The following is a 15592-nucleotide window of genomic DNA, read 5'->3' on the forward strand; positions in this document are numbered from 1 at the left end:
ATACAGATCGCATGGTGGAGGTCCCCCAAAAAACGGCAACATTGATCCACAGGTCGGAGAGGTAGACAGCAAGGTTTAGACAAACCTCAACTGTTTCAAACCAAATGCTAGACTCTGGGCATTGGGAAATATTGAATATTACAAAATGTTTCCGCCCGGTTTCGAACCGGGGACCTTTCGCGTGTGAGGCGAACGTAATAACCACTACACTACAGAAACCGAATGATTGGAAAACTAAGGGTGTGACTGACTTTCGCGTGTGAGGCGAACGTGATAACCAATACACTACTGAAACTAAAGTCTGAATAGCAAATACTGAGAAGTGCGAAGGACCAATTTGTTAAAATGTGTTTCCGCCCGGTCTCGAACCGGGGACCTTTCGCGTGTTAGGCGAACGTGATAACCACTACACTACGGAAACCCAATGAGTGGAGTACTAAGGGTGTGGCTGACTTTGGCTGGGTGGGACATGTATCGCTCTCAGAACCTAATGAAATCAGAAATTGCTTAGTCAATTAATTAAACAATAAGGCTTGAGAAGCCGGGAATTATTGTGTGCAGCGGCTCTTGGAAGAGGCTTGGTGGTTCAAAACTTCTTCCATTTAAGAGTGATGGAAGCCACTGTGTTCTTGGGTACCTTCAATGCTGCAGAAATGACCAATCATTTGAATTTACCACAGGTGGACTCCAATCAAGTTGAAGAAACATCTCAAGGATGATCAATGGAAACAGGATGGACCTGAGCTCAATTTCCAGCCTCATAGCAAAGGGTCTGAAAATGTATGTAAATAAGGTATTTTTAAAATATTATTTTCATTAATAAAAACTATATGTTATCGCTTTGTCATTATGTGGTATTGTGTGTAGATAGATTTTATTTTATTTCATCCATTTTAGTATAAGGCTGTAACGTAACAAAATGTGGAAAAAAGTAAGGGGTTTGAAAACTTTCCGAATGCACTGTACCTATGCAGGCTAGCTTATTTTCCTTTGCTAGCCAGCCAACTAAATCTATCACACAATCACATCAAGCAGCTGAAATTACAGAAAACGATCTACATTTTTGTTTGTTTTACCTTGGATTATATTGCCATTTCTTTGGATATATCCATTACAATGACCCTGATAAATGAATTTGCCTGGCTCAGAGAAGCTGTCAGTCTGGTCACATTCATACAGATCGCATGGTGGAGGTCCCCCAAAAAACGGCAACATTGATCCACAGGTCGGAGAGGTAGACAGCAAGGTTTAGACAAACCTCAACTGTTTCAAACCAAATGCTAGCCTCTGGGCATTGGGAAATACTGAATATTACCAAATGTTTCCGCCCGGTTTCGAATCGGGGACCTTTTGCGTGTGAGGCGAACGTGATAACCACTACACTACGGAAACCGAATGATTGGAAAACTAAGGGTGTGACTGACTTTCGCGTGTGAGGCGAACGTGATAACCAATACACTACTGAAACTAAAGTCTGAATAGCAAATACTGAGAAGTGCGAAGGACCAATTTGTTAAAATGTGTTTCCGCCCGGTCTCGATCCGGGGACCTTTCGCGTGTTAGGTGAACGTGATAACCACTACACTACGGAAACCCAATGAGTGGAATACTAAGGGTGTGGCTGACTTTGGCTGGGTGGGACATTTATCGCTCTCAGAACCTAATGAAATCAGAAATTACTTAGTCAATTAATTAAACAATAAGGCTTGAGAAGCCGGGAATTATTGTGTGCAGCGGCTCTTGGAAGAGGCTTGGTGGTTCAAAACTTCTTCCATTTAAGAGTGATGGAAGCCACTGTGTTCTTGGGTACCTTCAATGCTGCAGAAATGACCAATCATTTGAATTTACCACAGGTGGACTCCAATCAAGTTGAAGAAACATCTCAAGGATGATCAATGGAAACAGGATGGACCTGAGCTCAATTTCCAGCCTCATAGCAAAGGGTCTGAAAATGTATGTAAATAAGGTATTTTTAAAATATTTTTTTCATTAATAAAAACTATATGTTATCGCTTTGTCATTATGTGGTATTGTGTGTAGATAGATTTTATTTTATTTCATCCATTTTAGTATAAGGCTGTAACGTAACAAAATGTGGAAAAAAGTAAGGGGTCTGAAAACTTTCCGAATGCACTGTACCTATGCAGGCTAGCTTATTTTCCTTTGCTAGCCAGCCAACTAAATCTATCACACAATCACATCAAGCAGCTGAAATTACAGAAAACGATCTACATTTTTGTTTGTTTTACCTTGGATTATATTGCCATTTCTTTGGATATATCCATTACAATGACCCTGATAAATGAATTTGCCTGGCTCAGAGAAGCTGTCAGTCTGGTCACATTCATACAGATCGCATGGTGGAGGTCCCCCAAAAAACGGCAACATTGATCCACAGGTCGGAGAGGTAGACAGCAAGGTTTAGACAAACCTCAACTGTTTCAAACCAAATGCTAGCCTCTGGGCATTGGGAAATACTGAATATTACCAAATGTTTCCGCCCGGTTTTGAATCGGGGACCTTTCGCGTGTGAGGCAAACGTGATAACCACTACACTACGGAAACCGAATGATTGGAAAACTAAGGGTGTGACTGACTTTCGCGTGTGAGGCGAACGTGATAACCAATACACTACTGAAACTAAAGTCTGAATAGCAAATACTGAGAAGTGCGAAGGACCAACTTGTTCAAATGTGCTTCCGCCCGGTCTCGAACCGGGGACCTTTCGCGTGTTAGGCGAACGTGATAACCACTACACTACGGAAACCCAATGAGTGGAATACTAAGGGTGTGGCTGACTTTGGCTGGGTGGGACATTTATCGCTCTCAGAACCTAATGAAATCAGAAATTACTTAGTCAATTAATTAAACAATAAGGCTTGAGAAGCCGGGAATTATTGTGTGCAGCGGCTCTTGGAAGAGGCTTGGTGGTTCAAAACTTCTTCCATTTAAGAGTGATGGAAGCCACTGTGTTCTTGGGTACCTTCAATGCTGCAGAAATGACCAATCATTTGAATTTACCACAGGTGGACTCCAATCAAGTTGAAGAAACATCTCAAGGATGATCAATGGAAACAGGATGGACCTGAGCTCAATTTCCAGCCTCATAGCAAAGGGTCTGAAAATGTATGTAAATAAGGTATTTTTAAAATATTTTTTTCATTAATAAAAACTATATGTTATCGCTTTGTCATTATGTGGTATTGTGTGTAGATAGATTTTATTTTATTTCATCCATTTTAGTATAAGGCTGTAACGTAACAAAATGTGGAAAAAAGTAAGGGGTCTGAAAACTTTCCGAATGCACTGTACCTATGCAGGCTAGCTTATTTTCCTTTGCTAGCCAGCCAACTAAATCTATCACACAATCACATCAAGCAGCTGAAATTACAGAAAACGATCTACATTTTTGTTTGTTTTACCTTGGATTATATTGCCATTTCTTTGGATATATCCATTACAATGACCCTGATAAATGAATTTGCCTGGCTCAGAGAAGCTGTCAGTCTGGTCACATTCATACAGATCGCATGGTGGAGGTCCCCCAAAAAACGGCAACATTGATCCACAGGTCGGAGAGGTAGACAGCAAGGTTTAGACAAACCTCAACTGTTTCAAACCAAATGCTAGCCTCTGGGCATTGGGAAATACTGAATATTACCAAATGTTTCCGCCCGGTTTTGAATCGGGGACCTTTCGCGTGTGAGGCAAACGTGATAACCACTACACTACGGAAACCGAATGATTGGAAAACTAAGGGTGTGACTGACTTTCGCGTGTGAGGCGAACGTGATAACCAATACACTACTGAAACTAAAGTCTGAATAGCAAATACTGAGAAGTGCGAAGGACCAATTTGTTCAAATGTGCTTCCGCCCGGTCTCGAACCGGGGACCTTTCGCGTGTTAGGCGAACGTGATAACCACTACACTACGGAAACCCAATGAGTGGAATACTAAGGGTGTGGCTGACTTTGGCTGGGTGGGACATTTATCGCTCTCAGAACCTAATGAAATCAGAAATTACTTAGTCAATTAATTAAACAATAAGGCTTGAGAAGCCGGGAATTATTGTGTGCAGCGGCTCTTGGAAGAGGCTTGGTGGTTCAAAACTTCTTCCATTTAAGAGTGATGGAAGCCACTGTGTTCTTGGGTACCTTCAATGCTGCAGAAATGACCAATCATTTGAATTTACCACAGGTGGACTCCAATCAAGTTGAAGAAACATCTCAAGGATGATCAATGGAAACAGGATGGACCTGAGCTCAATTTCCAGCCTCATAGCAAAGGGTCTGAAAACGTACATAAATAAGGTATTTTTAAAATATTTAATGGGTATTATGGCTCTTTCTGTGGTACTCAATTTGGGATATTATGTGAGGTAGACATGAGAAGCCGGGAATTATCGTGTGCAGCCGGAACTTGGAAGAGGCTTGGTGGTTCCAAACTTCTTCTATTTAAGAGTGATGGAAGCCACTGTGTTCTTGGGTACCTTCAATGCTGCAGAAATGACCAATCATTTGAATTTACCACAGGTGGACTCCAATCAAGTTGAAGAAACATCTCAAGGATGATCAATGGAAACAGGATGGACCTGAGCTCAATTTCCAGCCTCATAGCAAAGGGTCTGAAAATGTATGTAAATAAGGTATTTTTAAAATATTATTTTCATTAATAAAAACTATATGTTATCGCTTTGTCATTATGTGGTATTGTGTGTAGATAGATTTTATTTTATTTCATCCATTTTAGTATAAGGCTGTAACGTAACAAAATGTGGAAAAAAGTAAGGGGTTTGAAAACTTTCCGAATGCACTGTACCTATGCAGGCTAGCTTATTTTCCTTTGCTAGCCAGCCAACTAAATCTATCACACAATCACATCAAGCAGCTGAAATTACAGAAAACGATCTACATTTTTGTTTGTTTTACCTTGGATTATATTGCCATTTCTTTGGATATATCCATTACAATGACCCTGATAAATGAATTTGCCTGGCTCAGAGAAGCTGTCAGTCTGGTCACATTCATACAGATCGCATGGTGGAGGTCCCCCAAAAAACGGCAACATTGATCCACAGGTCGGAGAGGTAGACAGCAAGGTTTAGACAAACCTCAACTGTTTCAAACCAAATGCTAGCCTCTGGGCATTGGGAAATACTGAATATTACCAAATGTTTCCGCCCGGTTTCGAATCGGGGACCTTTTGCGTGTGAGGCGAACGTGATAACCACTACACTACGGAAACCGAATGATTGGAAAACTAAGGGTGTGACTGACTTTCGCGTGTGAGGCGAACGTGATAACCAATACACTACTGAAACTAAAGTCTGAATAGCAAATACTGAGAAGTGCGAAGGACCAATTTGTTAAAATGTGTTTCCGCCCGGTCTCGATCCGGGGACCTTTCGCGTGTTAGGTGAACGTGATAACCACTACACTACGGAAACCCAATGAGTGGAATACTAAGGGTGTGGCTGACTTTGGCTGGGTGGGACATTTATCGCTCTCAGAACCTAATGAAATCAGAAATTACTTAGTCAATTAATTAAACAATAAGGCTTGAGAAGCCGGGAATTATTGTGTGCAGCGGCTCTTGGAAGAGGCTTGGTGGTTCAAAACTTCTTCCATTTAAGAGTGATGGAAGCCACTGTGTTCTTGGGTACCTTCAATGCTGCAGAAATGACCAATCATTTGAATTTACCACAGGTGGACTCCAATCAAGTTGAAGAAACATCTCAAGGATGATCAATGGAAACAGGATGGACCTGAGCTCAATTTCCAGCCTCATAGCAAAGGGTCTGAAAATGTATGTAAATAAGGTATTTTTAAAATATTTTTTTCATTAATAAAAACTATATGTTATCGCTTTGTCATTATGTGGTATTGTGTGTAGATAGATTTTATTTTATTTCATCCATTTTAGTATAAGGCTGTAACGTAACAAAATGTGGAAAAAAGTAAGGGGTCTGAAAACTTTCCGAATGCACTGTACCTATGCAGGCTAGCTTATTTTCCTTTGCTAGCCAGCCAACTAAATCTATCACACAATCACATCAAGCAGCTGAAATTACAGAAAACGATCTACATTTTTGTTTGTTTTACCTTGGATTATATTGCCATTTCTTTGGATATATCCATTACAATGACCCTGATAAATGAATTTGCCTGGCTCAGAGAAGCTGTCAGTCTGGTCACATTCATACAGATCGCATGGTGGAGGTCCCCCAAAAAACGGCAACATTGATCCACAGGTCGGAGAGGTAGACAGCAAGGTTTAGACAAACCTCAACTGTTTCAAACCAAATGCTAGCCTCTGGGCATTGGGAAATACTGAATATTACCAAATGTTTCCGCCCGGTTTTGAATCGGGGACCTTTCGCGTGTGAGGCAAACGTGATAACCACTACACTACGGAAACCGAATGATTGGAAAACTAAGGGTGTGACTGACTTTCGCGTGTGAGGCGAACGTGATAACCAATACACTACTGAAACTAAAGTCTGAATAGCAAATACTGAGAAGTGCGAAGGACCAATTTGTTCAAATGTGCTTCCGCCCGGTCTCGAACCGGGGACCTTTCGCGTGTTAGGCGAACGTGATAACCACTACACTACGGAAACCCAATGAGTGGAATACTAAGGGTGTGGCTGACTTTGGCTGGGTGGGACATTTATCGCTCTCAGAACCTAATGAAATCAGAAATTACTTAGTCAATTAATTAAACAATAAGGCTTGAGAAGCCGGGAATTATTGTGTGCAGCGGCTCTTGGAAGAGGCTTGGTGGTTCAAAACTTCTTCCATTTAAGAGTGATGGAAGCCACTGTGTTCTTGGGTACCTTCAATGCTGCAGAAATGACCAATCATTTGAATTTACCACAGGTGGACTCCAATCAAGTTGAAGAAACATCTCAAGGATGATCAATGGAAACAGGATGGACCTGAGCTCAATTTCCAGCCTCATAGCAAAGGGTCTGAAAACGTACATAAATAAGGTATTTTTAAAATATTTAATGGGTATTATGGCTCTTTCTGTGGTACTCAATTTGGGATATTATGTGAGGTAGACATGAGAAGCCGGGAATTATCGTGTGCAGCCGGAACTTGGAAGAGGCTTGGTGGTTCCAAACTTCTTCTATTTAAGAGTGATGGAAGCCACTGTGTTCTTGGGTACCTTCAATGCTGCAGAAATGACCAATCATTTGAATTTACCACAGGTGGACTCCAATCAAGTTGAAGAAACATCTCAAGGATGATCAATGGAAACAGGATGGACCTGAGCTCAATTTCCAGCCTCATAGCAAAGGGTCTGAAAATGTATGTAAATAAGGTATTTTTAAAATATTTTTTTCGTTAATAAAAACTATATGTTATCGCTTTGTCATTATGTGGTATTGTGTGTAGATAGATTTTATTTTATTTCATCCATTTTAGTATAAGGCTGTAACGTAACAAAATGTGGAAAAAAGTAAGAGGTCTGAAAACATTCCGAATGCACTGTACCTATGCAGGCTAGCTTCTTTTCCTTTGCTAGCCAGCCAACTAAATCTATCACACAATCACATCAAGCAGCTGAAATGACAGAAAACGATCTACATTTTTGTTTGTTTTACCTTGGATTATATTGCCATTTCTTTGGATATATCCATTACAATGACCCTGATAAATGAATTTGCCTGGCTCAGAGAAGCTGTCAGTCTGGTCACATTCATACAGATCGCATGGTGGAGGTCCCCAAAAAAACGGCAACATTGATCCACAGGTCGGAGAGGTAGACAGCAAGGTTTAGACAAACCTCAACTGTTTCAAACCAAATGCTAGCCTCTGGGCATTGGGAAATATTGAATATTACAAGATGTTTCCGCCCAGTTTCAAACCGGGGACCTTTTGCGTGTGAGGCGAATGTGATAACCACTACACTACGGAAACTGAATGATTGGAAAACTAAGGGTGTCTGAAAACGTACGTAAATAAGGTATTTTTAAAATATTTAATGGGTATTATGGCTCTTTATGTGGTACTCAATTTGGGATATTATGTGAGGTAGACATGAGAAGCCGGGAATTATCGTGTGCAGCCGGAACTTGGAAGAGGCTTGGTGGTTCCAAACTTCTTCTATTTAAGAGTGATGGAAGCCACTGTGTTCTTGGGTACCTTCAATGCTGCAGAAATGACCAATCATTTGAATTTACCACAGGTGGACTCCAATCAAGTTGAAGAAACATCTCAAGGATGATCAATGGAAACAGGATGGACCTGAGCTCAATTTCCAGCCTCATAGCAAAGAGTCTGAAAACGTACATAAATAAGGTATTTTTAAAATATTTAATGGGTATTATGGCTCTTTCTGTGGTACTCAATTTGGGATATTATGTGAGGTAGACATGAGAAGCCGGGAATTATCGTGTGCAGCCGGAACTTGGAAGAGGCTTGGTGGTTCCAAACTTCTTCTATTTAAGAGTGATGGAAGCCACTGTGTTCTTGGGTACCTTCAATGCTGCAGAAATGACCAATCATTTGAATTTACCACAGGTGGACTCCAATCAAGTTGAAGAAACATCTCAAGGATGATCAATGGAAACAGGATGGACCTGAGCTCAATTTCCAGCCTCATAGCAAAGGGTCTGAAAATATATGTAATTAAGGTATTTTTAAAATATTTTTTTCATTAATAAAAACTATATGTTATCGCTTTGTCATTATGTGGTATTGTGTGTAGATAGATTTTATTTTATTTCATCCATTTTAGTATAAGGCTGTAACGTAACAAAATGTGTAAAAAAGTAAGGGGTCTGAAAACTTTCCGAATGCACTGTACCTATGCAAGCTAGCTTCTTTTCCTTTGCTAGCCAGCCAACTAAATCTATCACACAATCACATCAAGCAGCTGAAATGACAGAAAACGATCTACATTTTTGTTTGTTTTACCTTGGATTATATTGCCATTTCTTTGGAAATATCCATTACAATGACCCTGATAAATGAATTTGCCTGGCTCAGAGAAGCTGTCAGTCTGGTCACATTCATACAGATCGCATGGTGGAGGTCCCCAAAAAAACGGCAACATTGATCCACAGGTCGGAGAGGTAGACAGCAAGGTTTAGACAAACCTCAACTGTTTCAAACCAAATGCTAGCCTCTGGGCATTGGGAAATATTGAATATTACAAAATGTTTCCGCCCGGTTTCGAACCGGGGACCTTTCGCGTGTGAGGCGAACGTGATAACCACTACACTACAGAAACCGAATGATTGGAAAACTAAGGGTGTGACTGACTTTCGCGTGTGAGGCGAACGTGATAACCAATACACTACTGAAACTAAAGTCTGAATAGCAAATACTGAGAAGTGCGAAGGACCAATTTGTTAAAATGTGTTTCCGCCCGGTCTCGAACCGGGGACCTTTCGCGTGTTAGGCGAACGTGATAACCACTACACTACAGAAACCCAATGAGTGGAGTACTAAGGGTGTGGCTGACTTTGGCTGGGTGGGACATTTATCGCTCTCAGAACCTAATGAAATCAGAAATTACTTAGTCAATTAATTAAACAATAAGGCTTGAGAAGCCGGGAATTATTGTGTGCAGCGGCTCTTGGAAGAGGCTTGGTGGTTCAAAACTTCTTCCATTTAAGAGTGATGGAAGCCACTGTGTTCTTGGGTACCTTCAATGCTGCAGAAATGACCAATCATTTGAATTTACCACAGGTGGACTCCAATCAAGTTGAAGAAACATCTCAAGGATGATCAATGGAAACAGGATGGACCTGAGCTCAATTTCCAGCCTCATAGCAAAGGGTCTGAAAACGTACATAAATAAGGTATTTTTAAAATATTTAATGGGTATTATGGCTCTTTCTGTGGTACTCAATTTGGGATATTATGTGAGTTAGACATGAGAAGCCGGTAATTATCGTGTGCAGCCGGAACTTGGAAGAGGCTTGGTGGTTCCAAACTTCTTCTATTTAAGAGTGATGGAAGCCACTGTGTTCTTGGGTACCTTCAATGCTGCAGAAATGACCAATCATTTGAATTTACCACAGGTGGACTCCAATCAAGTTGAAGAAACATCTCAAGGATGATCAATGGAAACAGGATGGACCTGAGCTCAATTTCCAGCCTCATAGCAAAGGGTCTGAAAATATATGTAAATAAGGTATTTTTAAAATATTTTTTTCATTAATAAAAACTATATGTTATCGCTTTGTCATTATGTGGGATTGTGTGTAGATAGATTTTATTTTATTTCATCCATTTTAGTATAAGGCTGTAACGTAACAAAATGTGGAAAAAAGTAAGGGGTCTGAAAACTTTCCGAATGCACTGTACCTATGCAAGCTAGCTTCTTTTCCTTTGCTAGCCAGCCAACTAAATCTATCACACAATCACATCAAGCAGCTGAAATGACAGAAAACGATCTACATTTTTGTTTGTTTTACCTTGGATTATATTGCCATTTCTTTGGAAATATCCATTACAATGACCCTGATAAATGAATTTGCCTGGCTCAGAGAAGCTGTCAGTCTGGTCACATTCATACAGATCGCATGGTGGAGGTCCCCCAAAAAACGGCAAAATTGATCCACAGGTCGGAGAGGTAGACAGCAAGGTTTAGACAAACCTCAACTGTTTCAAACCAAATGCTAGCCTCTGGGCATTGGGAAATATTGAATATTACAAAATGTTTCCGCCCGGTTTCGAACCGGGGACCTTTCGTGTGTTAGGCGAACGTGATAACCACTACACTACGGAAACCCAATGAGTGGAATACTAAGGGTGTGGCTGACTTTGGCTGGGAGGGACATTTATCGCTCTCAGAACCTAATGAAATCAGAAATTACTTAGTCAATTAATTAAACAATAAGGCTTGAGAAGCCGGGAATTATTGTGTGCAGCGGCTCTTGGAAGAGGCTTGGTGGTTCAAAACTTCTTCCATTTAAGAGTGATGGAAGCCACTGTGTTCTTGGGTACCTTCAATGCTGCAGAAATGACCAATCATTTGAATTTACCACAGGTGGACTCCAATCAAGTTGAAGAAACATCTCAAGGATGATCAATGGAAACAGGATGGACCTGAGCTCAATTTCCAGCCTCATAGCAAAGGGTCTGAAAATGTATGTAAATAAGGTATTTTTAAAATATATTTTTCATTAATAAAAACTATATGTTATCGCTTTGTCATTATGTGGTATTGTGTGTAGATAGATTTTATTTTATTTCATCCATTTTAGTATAAGGCTGTAACGTAACAAAATGTGGAAAAAAGTAAGGGGTCTGAAAACTTTCCGAATGCACTGTACCTATGCAGGCTAGCTTATTTTCCTTTGCTAGCCAGCCAACTAAATCTATCACACAATCACATCAAGCAGCTGAAATGACAGAAAACGATCTACATTTTTGTTTGTTTTACCTTGGATTATATTGCCATTTCTTTGGATATATCCATTACAATGACCCTGATAAATGAATTTGCCTGGCTCAGAGAAGCTGTCAGTCTGGTCACATTCATACAGATCGCATGGTGGAGGTCCCCCAAAAAACGGCAAAATTGATCCACAGGTCGGAGAGGTAGACAGCAAGGTTTAGACAAACCTCAACTGTTTCAAACCAAATGCTAGCCTCTGGGCATTGGGAAATATTGAATATTACAAAATGCTTCCGCCCGGTTTCGAACCGGGGACCTTTCGCATGTGAGGCGAATGTGATAACCACTACACTACGGAAACCGAATGTTTGGAAAACTAAGGGTGTGACTCACTTTCGCGTGTGAGGCGAACGTGATAACCAATACACTACTGAAACTAAAGTCTGAATAGCAAATACTGAGAAGTGCGAAGGACCAATTTGTTAAAATGTGTTTCCGCCCGGTCTCGAACCGGGGACCTTTCGCGTGTTATGCGAACGTGATAACCACTACACTACGGAAACCCAATGAGTGGCATACTAAGGGTGTGGCTGACTTTGGCTGGGTGGGACATTTATCGCTCTCAGAACCTAATGAAATCAGAAATTACTTAGTCAATTAATTAAACAATAAGGCTTGAGAAGCCGGGAATTATTGTGTGCAGCGGCTCTTGGAAGAGGCTTGGTGGTTCAAAACTTCTTCCATTTAAGAGTGATGGAAGCCACTGTGTTCTTGGGTACCTTCAATGCTGCAGAAATGACCAATCATTTGAATTTACCACAGGTGGACTCCAATCAAGTTGAAGAAACATCTCAAGGATGATCAATGGAAACAGGCTGGACCTGAGCTCAATTTCCAGTCTCATAGCAAAGGGTCTGAAAATGTATGTAAATAAGGTATTTTTAAAATATTTTTTTCATTAAAAAAACTATATGCTATCACTTTGTCATTATGTGGTATTCTGTGTAGATAGATTTTATTTTATTTCATCCATTTTAGTATAAGGCTGTAACGTAACAAAATGTGGAAAAAAGTAAGGGGTCTGAAAACTTTCTGAATGCACTGTACCTATGCAGGCTAGCTTCTTTTCCTTTGCTAGCCAGCCAACTAAATCTATCACACAATCACATCAAGCAGCTGAAATGACAGAAAACGATCTACATTTTTGTTTGTTTTACCTTGGATTATATTGCCATTTCTTTGGATATATCCATTACAATGACCCTGATAAATTAATTTGCCTGGCTCAGAGAAGCTGTCAGTCTGGTCACATTCATACAGATCGCATGGTGGAGGTCCCCAAAAAAACGGCAACATTGATCCACAGGCCGGAGAGGTAGACAGGAAGGTTTAGACAAACCTCAACTGTTTCAAACCAAATGCTAGCCTCTGGGCATTGGGAAATATTGAATATTACAAAATGTTTCCGCCCGGTTTCGAACCGGGGACCTTTCGCGTGTGAGGCGAACGTGATAACCACTACACTACGGAAGCCAAACGATTGGAAAACTAAGGGTGTGACTGACTTTCGCGTGTGAGGCGAACGTGATAACCAATACACTACTGAAACTAAAGTCTGAATAGCAAATACTGAGAAGTGCGAAGGACCAATTTGTTAAAATGTGTTTCCACCCAGTCTCGAACCGGGGACCTTTCTGGTGTTAGGCGAACGTGAAAACCACTACACTACGGAAACCCAATGAGTGGAATACTAAGGGTGTGGCTGACTTTGGCTGGGTGGGACATTTATCGCTCTCAGAACCTAATGAAATCAGAAATGACTTAGTCAATTAATTTAACAATAAGGCTTGAGAAGCCGGGAATTATTGTGTGCAGCGGCTCTTGGAAGAGGCTTGGTGGTTCAAAACTTATTCCATTTAAGAGTGATGGAAGCCACTGTGTTCTTGGGTACCTTCAATGCTGCAGAAATGACCAATCATTTGAATTTACCACAGGTGGACTCCAATCAAGTTGAAGAAACATCTCAAGGATGATCAATGGAAACAGGATGGACCTGAGCTCAATTTCCAGCCTCATAGCAAAGGGTCTGAAAACGTACGTAAATAAGGTATTTTTAAAATATTTAATGGGTATTATGGCTCTTTCTGTGGTACTCAATTTGGGATATTATGTGAGGTAGACATGAGAAGCCGGGAATTATCGTGTGCAGCCGGAACTTGGAAGAGGCTTGGGGGTTCCAAACTTCTTCTATTTAAGAGTGATGGAAGCCACTGTGTTCTTGGGTACCTTCAATGATGCAGAAATGACCAATCATTTGAATTTACCACAGGTGGACTCCAATCAAGTTGAAGAAACATCTCAAGGATGATCAATGGAAACAGGATGGACCTGAGCTCAATTTCCAGCCTCATAGCAAAGGGTCTGAAAATGTATGTAAATGAGGTATTTTTAAATTATTTTTTTCATTAATAAAAACGATATGTTATCGCTTTGTCATTATGTGGTATTGTGTGTAGATAGATTTGATTTTATTTCATCCATTTTAGTATAAGGCTGTAACGTAACAAAATGTGGAAAAATGTAAGGGGTCTGAAAACTTTCCGAATGCACTGTACCTATTCTGGCTAGCTTATTTTCCTTTGCTAGCCAGCCAACTAAATCTATCACACAATCACATCAAGCAGCTGAAATGACAGAAAACGATCTACTTTTTTGTTTGTTTTACCTTGGATTATATTGCCATTTCTTTGGATATATCCATTACAATGACCCTGATAAATGAATTTGCCTGGCTCAGAGAAGCTGTCAGTCTGGTCACATTCATACAGATCGCATGGTGGAGGTCCCCAAAAAAACGGCAACATTGATCCACAGGTCGGAGAGGTAGACAGCAAGGTTTAGACAAACCTCAACTGTTTCACACCAAATGCTAGCCTCTGGGCATTGGGAAATATTGAATATTACAAAATATTTCCGCCCGGTTTTGAAATGGGGACCTGTCGCGTGTGAGGCGAACGTGATAACCACTACACTACGGAAACCGAATGATTGGAAAACTAAGGGTGTGACTGACTTTCGCGTGTGAGGCGAACGTGATAACCAATACACTACTGAAACTAAAGTCTGAATAGCAAATACTGAGAAGTGCGAAGGACCAATTTGTTAAATTAATGACCTAATGAAATCAGAAATTACTTAGTCAATTAATTAAACAATAAGGCTTGAGAAGCCGGGAATTATTGCATGCAGCGGCTCTTGGAAGAGGCTTGGTGGTTCAAAACTTCTTCCATTTAAGAGTGACGGAAGCCACTGTGTTCTTGGGTACCTTCAATGCTGCAGAAATGACCAATCATTTGAATTTACCACAGGTGGACTCCAATCAAGTTGAAGAAACATCTCAAGGATGATCAATGGAAACAGGATGGACCTGAGCTCAATTTCCAGCCTCATAGCAAAGGGTCTGAAAACGTACGTAAATAAGGTATTTTTAAAATATTTAATGGGTATTATGGCTCTTTCTGTGGTACTCAATTTGGGATATTATGTGAGGTAGACATGAGAAGCCGGGAATTATCGTGTGCACCCGGAACTTGGAAGAGGCTTGGTGGTTCCAAACTTCTTCTATTTAAGAGTGATGGAAGCCACTGTGTTCTTGGGTACCTTCAATGCTGCAGAAATGACCAATCATTTGAATTTACCACAGGTGGACTCCAATCAAGTTGAAGAAACATCTCAAGGATGATCAATGGAAACAGGATGGACCTGAGCTCAATTTCCAGCCTCATAGCAAAAGGTCTGAAAATGTATGTAAATAAGGTATTTTTAAAATATTTTTTTCATTAATAAAAACTATATGTTATCGCTTTGTCATTATGTGGTATTGTGTGTAGATAGATTTTATTTTATTTCATCCATTTTAGTATAAGGCTGTAACGTAACAAAATGTGGAAAAAAGTAAGGGGTCTGAAAACTTTCCGAATACACTGTACCTATGCAGGCTAGCTTCTTTTCCTTTGCTAGCCAGCCAACTAAATCTATCACACAATCACATCAAGCAGCTGAAATGACAGAAAACGATCTACATTTTTGTTTGTTTTACCTTGGATTATATTGCCATTTCTTTGGATATATCCATTACAATGACCCTGATAAATGAATTTGCCTGGCTCAGAGAAGCTGTCAGTCTGGTCACATTCATACAGATCGCATGGTGGAGGTCCCCAAAAAAACGG

The 15592-nt window shown here is 40.4% G+C and overlaps 12 non-coding genes across 12 annotated transcripts; all 12 read right to left on the minus strand.

Annotated features, from left to right (window-relative positions):
- Positions 1–348: 348 nt before the first annotated feature.
- On the minus strand, positions 349–421 carry trnav-aac. The gene has a single exon. It is a non-coding gene; the product is annotated as a tRNA-Val (tRNA).
- A 1100-nt stretch (positions 422–1521) lies between these two features.
- Positions 1522–1594, minus strand: trnav-aac. Its single transcript has one exon. It is a non-coding gene; the product is annotated as a tRNA-Val (tRNA).
- Positions 1595–2694: 1100 nt separating this feature from the next.
- On the minus strand, positions 2695–2767 carry trnav-aac. Its single transcript has one exon. It is a non-coding gene; the product is annotated as a tRNA-Val (tRNA).
- A 1100-nt stretch (positions 2768–3867) lies between these two features.
- trnav-aac lies at positions 3868–3940 on the minus strand. Its single transcript has one exon. It is a non-coding gene; the product is annotated as a tRNA-Val (tRNA).
- A 1435-nt stretch (positions 3941–5375) lies between these two features.
- Positions 5376–5448, minus strand: trnav-aac. Its single transcript has one exon. It is a non-coding gene; the product is annotated as a tRNA-Val (tRNA).
- A 1100-nt stretch (positions 5449–6548) lies between these two features.
- trnav-aac lies at positions 6549–6621 on the minus strand. The gene has a single exon. It is a non-coding gene; the product is annotated as a tRNA-Val (tRNA).
- Positions 6622–9169: 2548 nt separating this feature from the next.
- Positions 9170–9242, minus strand: trnav-cac. Its single transcript has one exon. It is a non-coding gene; the product is annotated as a tRNA-Val (tRNA).
- Positions 9243–9371: 129 nt separating this feature from the next.
- trnav-aac lies at positions 9372–9444 on the minus strand. The gene has a single exon. It is a non-coding gene; the product is annotated as a tRNA-Val (tRNA).
- Positions 9445–10677: 1233 nt separating this feature from the next.
- trnav-aac lies at positions 10678–10750 on the minus strand. Its single transcript has one exon. It is a non-coding gene; the product is annotated as a tRNA-Val (tRNA).
- Positions 10751–11648: 898 nt separating this feature from the next.
- On the minus strand, positions 11649–11721 carry trnav-cac. Its single transcript has one exon. It is a non-coding gene; the product is annotated as a tRNA-Val (tRNA).
- Positions 11722–11850: 129 nt separating this feature from the next.
- On the minus strand, positions 11851–11923 carry trnav-aac. The gene has a single exon. It is a non-coding gene; the product is annotated as a tRNA-Val (tRNA).
- An 897-nt stretch (positions 11924–12820) lies between these two features.
- Positions 12821–12893, minus strand: trnav-cac. Its single transcript has one exon. It is a non-coding gene; the product is annotated as a tRNA-Val (tRNA).
- Between the last annotated feature and the right edge of the window lie 2699 nt (positions 12894–15592).

This window comes from Oncorhynchus mykiss, chromosome 8 (genome assembly GCF_013265735.2).
Source record: "Oncorhynchus mykiss isolate Arlee chromosome 8, USDA_OmykA_1.1, whole genome shotgun sequence".
Lineage (NCBI taxonomy): Eukaryota > Metazoa > Chordata > Actinopteri > Salmoniformes > Salmonidae > Oncorhynchus > Oncorhynchus mykiss.